This window comes from Pan troglodytes, chromosome 5 (genome assembly GCF_028858775.2).
Source record: "Pan troglodytes isolate AG18354 chromosome 5, NHGRI_mPanTro3-v2.0_pri, whole genome shotgun sequence".
Classification (NCBI taxonomy): domain Eukaryota; kingdom Metazoa; phylum Chordata; class Mammalia; order Primates; family Hominidae; genus Pan; species Pan troglodytes.
In genome coordinates, this window is record NC_072403.2 from 41,418,671 (window position 1) to 41,429,506 (window position 10,836).

Below are 10,836 nucleotides of genomic sequence, written 5' to 3' on the forward strand. Positions count from 1 at the left end.
TTTTTGAAACGGAGTCTCACTCTGTCGTCAGGCTGGAGTGCAATGAAGCAATCTCAGCTCACAGCAACCGCCACCGCCTAGGTTCAAGCGATTCCCCTGCCTCAGCCTCCAAAGTAGCTGGGATTAGAGGCATGCGCCACCATGCCCAGCTAATTTTTGTAGTTTTAATAGAGGTGGGGTTTCACCATGTTGACTAGGCTGGCCTGGAACTCCTGACCTCATGTGATTCGCCCACCTCAGCCTCCTGAGTTGCTGGGTTTATAGGCGTGAACCACTGTGCCCAGCCTTGAGTTTCAATTAAAAAAAAACAAAAAAACTAAAAAACCCCTCTATCTGTGGGGAGGGAGAGCATCAGGATAAATAACTAATTCATGCTGGGCTTAATGCCTAGGTGATAGGTTGATAGGTGCAGCAAACCATCATGGCACATGTTTACCTATGTAACAAAACTGTACATCCTGCACATGTACCCAAGAACTTAAATGAAATTATTAACCCTCTATATCCTTCAAATTAGCACATTTTAATTAGTTATCCTTTATATTCTACATGGAAGCTAATTCGGAAAATTACTCCCCCCTCAACAAACACAGCTACTTATTTGGAGAGTAGGTCCCTAAAGATTTGAAATGCTTTCTGCTCTCTTCAGTGTGGTGTGTGTCTTTAGCCCCACCGTACAACATACTTCTGCATTTAGTGAATATGAAATAAATGATGGTACACAGAGTGTATAGAAGTGATTGTACGCTGTGCTTGTAAAAATGATTAAACAACTTGAATCATTTCAATTCAATTATATGATTGCTTGGAGTTTTAATTTGTTTTTAATTCTTTTTTTTTTTTTATAGTTGAGATGGGGTCTAGCCATGTTGCCCAGACTGGACTGGAACTCCTGGGCTCAAGCCATCCTCCTGCCCTAGTTTCTTTTTTTTTTTTCTTTTTTTCTTTTTAGACAGAGTCTCGCTCTGTTGTCCAGGTTGGAGTGCAGTGGCACAATCTCAGCTCACTGCAACTTCCACCTCCCGGATTCAAGTGATTGTTGTGCCTAGACCTCCCAAGTAGCTGGGATTACAGGTGTCCACCACCACGCCCAGCTGATTTTTGTATTTTTAGTAGAGACAGGGTTTCGCCATGTTGGCCAGGCTGGTCTCGAACTCCTGACCTCAAATGATCCACCCACTTTGGCCTCCCAAATGTTGGGATTACAGGCGTGAGCCACCACACCTGGCCTGCCCTAGCCTCTTAAATAGATGAGATTACAGGTGCCTGTTGCCATACCTGTAATCCCATCCCAAATCCATAAATTTGGCTGTTTTTTGAATTTAAAACAGCAAAATAGAATGTCAGCCTAAGGTGTAGTTTTTTTTAATCAGTATAAATTTTAATTGGTACATGAAATATTTCATTTGATTGAATAATATTTTTAAAATTTGAAGTTAATCTTTTGTTTTAAAATTAAGTAATGAAGAAAATAATTATTAATGAGAACATGGTTATTAACTGAAAATCATTTCTTGTATAGAGAAGGGGGCATTGGAATGGTCCCCCAGGGTATGAAAGGCGTGAGTTCTACACTGAGCGCAGGCGTGGGAGCCCTTGCTCAGCCATCCCGGGAGCTCTGCTGTGCCAGACTATTAGCTTGGGCTTCCCATCCTGGATGGCTGAGCTTCACCTTTGAGTATTTTCCTCAGGAGGAGCTCACAAGAGCAATATTCCTTGAGTTTTGCCTGTTCAGAAATGTGTGGGCTGGGTATAAACGTCTTGGGTTACATTTGCATCTTTCAGGATTTCTAGGTGTTGTTTGCTCCGCTGTCCTATAACATTGGGTCGCAGTTGCAGAGATGGGTGAGCCCTGCACATTCTTTTCTTCTTACAGTGATTTGGTCTGTTAGCCTGTCAGTTCAAAGAATTGTATCCTTATCTGTTCATTTGGAAATGTTGACTGTTTATATCCACTTTTACTGGGACATGGCCTTTGAAGATGCATAATCCTGTTTTCTTAGTGCTGGAAACAGTTTCAGGATTCTGTCTTCATGTTTGTTCTTTTGTTTCCTTAGGAACTACAACTGCGTATCTATTAGCTCTCTTGTCCGTTTGCCATATGTCATTTCCTTTTAGCTATCTAGGAAGAAGAGCTTATAGGGTAAACTTCCCATTTAACTATCCCCTTTCCATTTTCTCACTCACTTTGTTACAGTCCTCTCTGTGTTTTTGGTGGCATCTGCTTTTCCTGTGATACTTTCCATTTTCTCTTCTCCTCTGTGCTGCTTTAATTTTTCTCTTCCACGTATTTCCTGGGTTTTGCCAGCTCTTTCTCTCTCTCTTTTTTGAGACAGAGTCTCACTCTGTCACCCAGGCTGGAATGCAGTGGCACAATCCTAGCTCACTACAGCCTTGCACTCCTGGGCTCGAGAGATCCTCCTGTCTCAGACTCCAAGTAGCCAGGACTACAGGCCTGCACCACCATGCCTGGCTTTTTTTTAATTTAAAAAAAAATTTTTTTTTTCAAGATGGAGTCTTACTCTTTTGCCCAGACTGGAGTGCAGTGGCGCTTTCTCGGCTCACTGCAATCTCTGCCTCCTGGGTTTAGGTGATTCTCCTGCGTCAGCCTCCCAAGTAGCTGGGATTACAGGTGCCCACCACCAGAGCTGGCTAATTTTTGTATTTTTTTTTAGTAGAGATGGGGTTTCACCATGTTGGCCAGGCTGGACTTGAACTCCTGACCTCGTGATCCACCTGCCTCAGCCTCCCAAAGTGCTGGGATTACAGGCATGAGCCACCGCACCTGGCCATTTAAAAAATACATATGTATTAATTTTTTTTTTTTAAGAGATGGGGTCCCTCTTTGTCACCCAGGCTGAAATGCAGTGGCATGATCATAGCTCACTGCTGCCTCAAATTCCTAGGCTCAATCAGTCTTCCTCACTCAGCCTCCTGAGTAGCTGGGACCACAGGTGCATGTCATGCCCAGCTAATTTTTAAATTTTTTGTAGAGATGGGATCTTGCCATCTTGCCCAGTCTGGTGTAGAACTCCTGGCCTCAAGCAATCCTCCCATCTTAGCCTCCCAAAGTGCTAGAATTACAGGCAAGAATCTACTAGGCCTGGCCTAGTCTTAATTTTTTGTAGAGATGGGGGTCTCACTATGTTGCCCAGGGTGGTCTTGAACTCCTGGCCTCAGGTGATCCTCGTCACTCAGACTCCCAAAGCACTGGAATTACAGGCATGAGCCACCATGCCTGGCCTTAGTTTCTTTCTTTCTTTCTTTTTTTCTGAGACGGAGTCTCGCTCTGTCACCCAGGCTGGAGTGCAGTGGCATGATCTTGGCTCACTATAACCTCCGCCTCCTGGGTTCAAGTGATTCTCCTGCCTCAGCCTCCCAAGTAGCTGGGATTACAGGCACTTGCCACCATGCCTGGCTAATTTTTGTATTTTTAGTAGAGACAGGGTTTTACCATGTTGGTCAGGCTGGTCTCGATCTCCTGACCTCAAGCAATCCACCCGCCTCAGCCTCCCAAAGTGCTGCAATTACAGTCGTGAACCAACGTGCCTGGCAACCTTAGTTTCTTATTTGTGCTTTGGCTTTACGGAAGAGTTTTTTTTTTTTTTAATTTTTAAATGAAATACTTATTTGAATTTTTCACCTGCTCAGTGGTAAAAATTTTCTAATAAGTGTTCTTCAGTTTTTGTATATTTATCTTGTTCCTTTCTTCCTGTTTTCTTTTTTTTTAATTTATTTTTTATTTTGTAGAAACAATGTTTCCCTGTGTTGGCCAGACTGGTCTTGAATTCCTGGGCTCAAGTGATCCTTCCCTCTTACCCCCCAAAGTTCTGGGATGATAGGCATAAGCCACCACACCTGGCCCCTTTCCTCCTTTTTTCTTCTAGTGTCTTTGCATAGATCCCCTACTGATTCATCTTTAATTTATTTGAGAGGGTGAGCTTTTCAGGTGGAATAAGAGCCAGGGCCTTTTCCAAGGAGTAGGTCAATGCTGGGGCAGAGTTATCAACTGCCAGGCTGACTGTGGAAGGCACGCCCCAACATGCACACAGAGCCCCTGGGCAAAGGCTGTGAGGCTTGCTGGTTCCAGGCAGTGACAGAAATCTGTGTCATCATTGGCTGACCACTAAGCTAACCAAGAAAAGACTTCAGTAGCCATATACAACACAGAATATAGACTTCACAGAATTAAGTCAGAAAAGTCACTAAGCAAACAACAGTAATTACAACAAATCCTGGGGAGGGAGAAGAATCTATTTCTAGAGCTGCCACATCTTGTTATTCAAAATGTCCATTTTTCAAAAAAATTATGAGACATGAAAAGGAAAAAGAAAGTATGGACCCATACACAGGAATAAAAGCAACCAGTAAAAACTGTTCCTGAGGAAATCCAAACAATGAACCCACTTGAAAAAAATACTTAATCAGCTATTTCAAATATGTTTAGCCAGGCACTGTGGTGGGCACTTGTAGTCCCAGCTACTCAGGAGGCTGAAGTGGGAGGATTGCAGGAGTTTGAGACCAACCTGGGCAAAATAGTGAGACCTCCATTTCAAAAAAAGTTTAAAGAACCAAAGAAAACCGTGTCTAAAGAATTAAATGAAAGTATCAGAATAACTTACCAAACAGAATATCAACAAAGATAGGAATTATAATAAAGAACCAAGTAGAAATTCTGGAGTTGAAAAGTACAATAACTGAAATGAAAAATTCACTAGAGGGGCTCAACAACAGATTTGAGCAGGCAAAGAATGAGTGACCTTGAAGATAGGTTAGCTGAGATGATCTAGTTTGAGGAAGGGGGAAAGGAGAGAATGAAGAAAAAGGAACAGACTAAGATCTGTAGGACATCATCAAACATACCAGCATACACAAAATGGGAGTCCCCAAAGGAGAGAGACAGAAAGGTGAGGAAAAAATTTGAAGAAAAAAGTGGCCAAAAGTGTCTCACATTTTATTAAAAACATTAATAGTTTACTTCAAGCAGAATAAACTCAAAGACATTCACACCTAGACACATTATAATCAAATGATTGAAAGTCAAAGCCAAAGAGACTTTTGATGGCTGGTTGCTGTGGCTGACGCCTGTAATCCCAGCACTTTGGGAGCCCAAGTCCAGTGGATCACCTGAGGTCAGGAGTTCTAGACCAGCCTGGGCAATATAGTGAGATCCCATCTCTATTAAAAATACAAAAATTGGCTGGGTGTGGTGGCTCACGCATGTAATCCAGCACTTTGGGAGGCCAAGGTGGGTGGATCACAAAGTCAGGAGTTCAAGACCATCCTGGCCAAGATGGTGAAACCCTGTCTCTACTAAAAATGCAAAAATTAGCTGGGCATGGTGGTGGGTACCTGTAACCCCAGCTACTTGGGAGGCTGAGGCAGGGAATTGCTTGAACCCAGGAGGTGGAGGTTGTAGTGAGCTGAGATCATGCCACTGCACTCCAGCCTGGGTGACAGAGTGAGACTCCATCTCAAAAAAAAAAAAAAAATTATCCATCTCAAAAAAAAAAAAAAATCTGGGTATGATAGTGGGCGCCTGTAGTCCCAGCTACTTGGGAGGCTGAGGCAGGAGAATTGCTTGAACCTATGAGGTGGAGGTTGCAGTGAGCTAAGATTGCGCCACTGCACTCCAGCCTGGATGACAGAGTGAGACTGTCTTAAAAAAAAATCAAAATTTTGAAAGTAGCAAGAAGTAGCAAGAGAGAAGCTACTCATTGCAGGCAGCCATCCTCAGTAAGATTCACAGGTAATTCCCCATTGGAATCTATGGCAGCCAGAGGGCAGAGGGAAGATGGAGAAATTAAGACATTCCCAGATAAACATATATCGTCTCTACAAAAAAAAAAAAAAAAAAAGCCAGGCATGGTGGTGTACACCTCTAATCCCAGCTACCCAGGAGTCTGAGGCAGGAGGATCACTTGATCCTGGGAGTCTGAGGCTGCAGGATGCTATGATCATGCTGCTGTACCTCAGTCCAGGTGATGGAGTGAGACCCTGCCTCTAAAAAATTTTTTTAAAATAAAGATCTGAGCAGGGGTAGTAGTGTGCACCTGTAGACCCAGCTGCTCCGGACCCTGAGGCAGGAGGATCACTTGAGCCCAGGAGTCTGAGGCTGTATGTGCTATGATCATGCCTGTGAATAACCACTGTACTCCAGCCTTAGCGACATAGTGAGACCGTGTCTCTGAGAGAAAAAAAAAAAAAAGGAAAAAAAAAGAAAAGAAATACTTCAGATCAATAACTTAAGCTTCCATCTTAAGAAACTAGAAAAAGAAGATCAAACTAAACCAGAAGCAAGTAGAGGGAATAAGATCATAAAAATTAGAGTACAGATAAATAAAATAGAGAGTAGAAAAACAATAGAGTAAATCAGTGAAACCAAGAATTGGGTTTTTAAAAGATTAACAAAATTGACAATGCAAAGCTACTCTTCTCCCATCACACAGTCTGATTTCTGCAAATACGGTATTTCAGTTATCTGTTGCTGTATGACAAATCACCCCAAAACGTAGTGGCTTAAGATAGCAGCAACCATTTAAATAAAAATTCTGTATTTTAGGCAGGCTCTGTGGGTATGACTCAACTCTGCCTCCACATGGTGGTGGCTGGAATTGCATCCATCCAGAAGCTCAACTGGGCTGTAACTTCCAAGATGTTCCACTCACAGCTGGTAGCTGGTGCTGTTAGCTGGGGCTACAGTTCTGGGCTTTTCCTTGTTCTATCTTGGGCTTCCTTACAGCATGGCAACTGCATTCCAAGAAGGAGTGTTTCAAGTATTGAGAGTGGAAGCTGCCGATGTCCTGGAGACCAACCTTGAAAGTCACACAACATCACTTCTGACACCTTCTATTGGTCAAAGCGTGACACAGCCTGTCCAAATTCAAGGGGAGGGGAAACAGACTCCACTTCTTCATGGGAGGAGTGGCAAAGAAATTGCAGCCATCTTTATTCCATCACATATGGCTTGCCTGCATGATTCCTCAATTGGCCGCTTTTGCTTTGTTCCTTGGGAGCAAAGCAGACCCAGGGGTGTTCTTGCAGCTGCTGTTGATCTGCTCCAGTTGCTGCAAATAAGATTTTATTTATTTACTTATTTATTTGAGATGGAGTTTCGCTCTTGTTGCCCAAGCTGGAGTGCAATGGCGCAATCTCAGCTCACTGCAATCTCTGCCTTCTGGGTTCAAGCAATTCTCCTGCCTCAGCCTCCCGAGTAGCTGAGGTTACAGGCATGCGCCACCATGCCTGGCTAGTTTTGTATTTTTAATACAGACGGGGTTTCTCCATGTTGGTCAGGCTGGTCTCGAACTCCCAACCTCAGGTGATCCACCCACCTGGGCCTCCCAAAGTGTTGGGATTACAGGCGTGAGCCAACGTGCCCAGCCAAGATTTTATTTTTATACACTAGGGTGTGCCCCTCACCCTCAAGGCATGCACTTTGCTGCTTCTCACATTTGGGTGTGTGTAGGGGGATGGGAAACCAGGCAGAGAGGTCATGGGCACAGACTCTGGGGCCAGATGGCCCGGGTTTGAATTCTGCCCGTGTCACCTGCTGATTGTGTGACTGTGCGCAGTCACGTCATCTTTCTGAGCCTCAGCGTCATTGCAAATGCTGTGCAAGTGTTTGCTTCTGCAGTTGCTACTGCTCTATCTGCAGCCACAGGCACCCTCTGTGATCTTCCTCCTGTCCCTCTGCTGGATCCCTGCTGCCTTCAGCACTCTGGCCTATTTTAGTACTCAGGATCTCGGGTAGCTCCTAGGTTTACTGGAAATGGATTTTGTGTTTCTGTATCTCATTCTCCATGTTGCTTCTCATGATTTTTGAGAGGAGGGAGGAAAATGCTAATTTTATTCTACCATACACAAACTAGAAGTCCAAAAAAAACAATTTTTTTCTTTTTTTGAGACAGGGTCTTGCTCTGTCGCCCAAGCTGGAGTGCAGTGGTATGATCTGGGCTCACTGTAACCTCTGCCTCCCAAGTTCAAGCGATTCTTGTGCCTCAGCCTCCGAAGTAGCTGGGATTACAAGCACAGGCCACCATACCGGGCTATTTTTGTATTTTTAGCAGAGACGGGGTTTCATCATGTTGGCCAGGCTGGTCTTGAACTCCTGACCTCAGGTGATCCACCCACCTCAGCCTCCCAAGGTGTTGGGATTACAGGCGTGAGCCACTGTGCCTGACCCAAAAACAATTTTGAAGAGGAACAAGAATAAGCTTTCACCACCAGCTATCATGATTAAAACTATGGTCTTGGCACATGGATAGCTGTGTGTCTTTGTCTCTCTTTATCCATCCTAATAGAACAGAATTGGCAGCCTAGAAAGAAATCCAACGGGTGCAGGAGTTTGGCTCTGACAGAGGTGGCATAACAAACCATGAAGGAAAGAATGGACTAAGCGGTACGTGGTGCTGAAAAAGCTAATATTAGATCCTTACCTTCCACCATACAAAGTACATTCTAGACTAAATACCTACACAGTGTCCGTTTAAATATAGAGGCCCTGGCCGGGTGCAGTGGCTCACACCTATAATCCCAGCACTTTGGGAAGCCGAGGCGGGCGAATCACTTGAGGTCAGGAGTTTGAGACCAGCCTGGTCAACATGGTGAAACCCTGTCTCTACTACAGATACAAAAATTAGCCAGGTGTGGTGGCACACACCTGTAATCCCAGCTACTTGGGAGGCTGAGGCAGAAGAATTGCTTGAACCCAGGAAGCAGAGGTTGCAGTAAGCTGAGATCACACCATTGCACTCCAGCCTGGGCAACAGAGTGAGACTCCATCTCAAAATAAATAAGTAAAAATAAATAAAAAATAAAAATGGTGGGCCTAACATACACTCTTCTCCCCATGGAAGCCCCTTTCCTCTGAAAAGACAGTAAAGGAATTTAAGAAGTATCAAGCCAAAAGGACAAAGGGAATGAACAGGACAGGAGAGAGCAGCACACAGCGCTGGCAGAATTTTAGAAGCTGGAAAGGGGATGGCTGGAGGGTGACAGAGTCAGCAGCAGGGAGAAGGTGGCACCAAGTATGCAGAGGACCTGGCCAGCCAAAAGGAAGTGGGTTTGTAACGCAGAGCCTGCGCAAGGCAGTAGGTGCTTCTGAAGGGGGGTGGTGTTCAGCATGGGGCTGAAAGAGAGGAGAAGCTGAAAGTCTTCCAGAGACCACTCCCATTACATGCAGCCAGGCAGCTGCCCCTCCCTGCTCCAAGCAGAACACTGGCCTCTTCTCTGGCAAGGCTGTGCCATATACATGCTCAACTTGGTGACCTTGGCAACCCCAGACTCAGCTGAGGATGGAGGGAGGTAACAGCCTGGAAAGAGCATGGGTGAGTGGATGCTGACTTCCAGGAAAATTCCTCTCTGGGGAAAAGGACCAGCTCAAGAGGAAAAAGCCACAGAGACTTCCATTCTGGGGCTTCCCAATAACCTTTCTTTTCTTTTTTCTTTTTTATTAATAGAGACAGGTTCTCGCTGTGTTGCCTAGACTGGCCTTGAACTCCTGGGCTCAAGCGATCCCCCTGCCTCTGCCTCCTAAAGTGCTGGGATCACAGGTGTGAGCCACCTTGCCCAGCCCCCAATAACCTTTCATATGACAAGTTGCTAAGCCTCACCTAGAATCAAGAACATAGAAATCAAAGCAACAGTGAGATATAATGTCCCATAAAATTGGAAAAAGTTAATGGATTTTCTAAAACCAAATGGTGGTAAATATGTGGGAAACCTGAACTCATACTCATGCTGATGGTTTTTGGTAAACTAGTACAACTACTTGGGAGTTTGTCAATACCTAGTGAAGTTGCAGATGCTTAGACCCTATGTCGACTTTCATACATGGACACAAGGAGACAGGTGTACAAGGATATGTATCGTAGCACTGTTCACAATAGTAAAAATGTGGGAACAACCTAACTGTGCCCCGAGAATGGAATGAATATAGTTGATAAGTTGTCTCTTAAAAAAAAAAAAGCTTTTCCGCCATCTTCCCACGACGCCACCATGGTGTGCGTGAACGTCCTGGCCGATGCTCTCAAGAGCATCAACAATGCGGAAAAGAGAGGCAAATGCCCGGTGCTTATTAGGCCATGCTCCAAACTCATCGTCCGGTTTCTCACTGTGATGATGAAGCATGGTTACATTGGCGAATTTGAAATCATTGATGATCGCAGAGCTGGGAAAATTGTTGCGAACCTCACAGGCAGGCTAAACAAGTGTGGAGTGATCAGCCCCAGATTCGGTGTGCAACTCAAAGATCTAGAAAATGGCAGAATAATCTGCTTCCATCCCACCAGTTTGGTTTCATTGTACTGACAACCTCAGCTGGCATCATGGACCATGAAGAAGCAAGACGAAAACACACAGGAGGGAAAATCCTGGGATTCTTTTTCTAGGGATGTAATACATATATTTACAAATAAAATGTCTCATGGAAAAAAAAAAAAAAAGGTTCTTGCTCTGTCACCCAGGCTGGAGTGCAGTGGCACAATCATGGCTCACTGCAGCCTAGAACTCCTGGGCTCAAGCGATCCTCCCACCTCAACCTCCCCAGTAGCTGGGACTACAGAGTCATGCCACCCTAACCGCCTAATTTTTAAATTTTTTGTAGAGATGAGGTTTCACTATGTTTCCCAAGCTGGTCTCAAACTCCTGGACTCAAGTGATCCTCCCACCTCAGCTCTCTAGTAGCTGGTACTATAGGCATATGCCACCACACGGCCTAATTTTATTTTATTTTATTTATTTATTTTTTATTTATTTATTGAGACAGAGTCTCGCTCTGTCGCCCAGGCTGGAGTGCAGTGGTGCAATCTCGGTTCACTGCAAGCTCTGCCTTCT

At 44.5% G+C, this 10,836-nt stretch overlaps 1 pseudogene; it reads left to right on the top strand.

Moving 5' to 3' along the window:
- Positions 1-9,999: 9,999 nt before the first annotated feature.
- On the top strand, positions 10,000-10,420 carry LOC100610178 (small ribosomal subunit protein uS8-like; annotated as a pseudogene).
- The last annotated feature ends 416 nt before the right edge of the window (positions 10,421-10,836 follow it).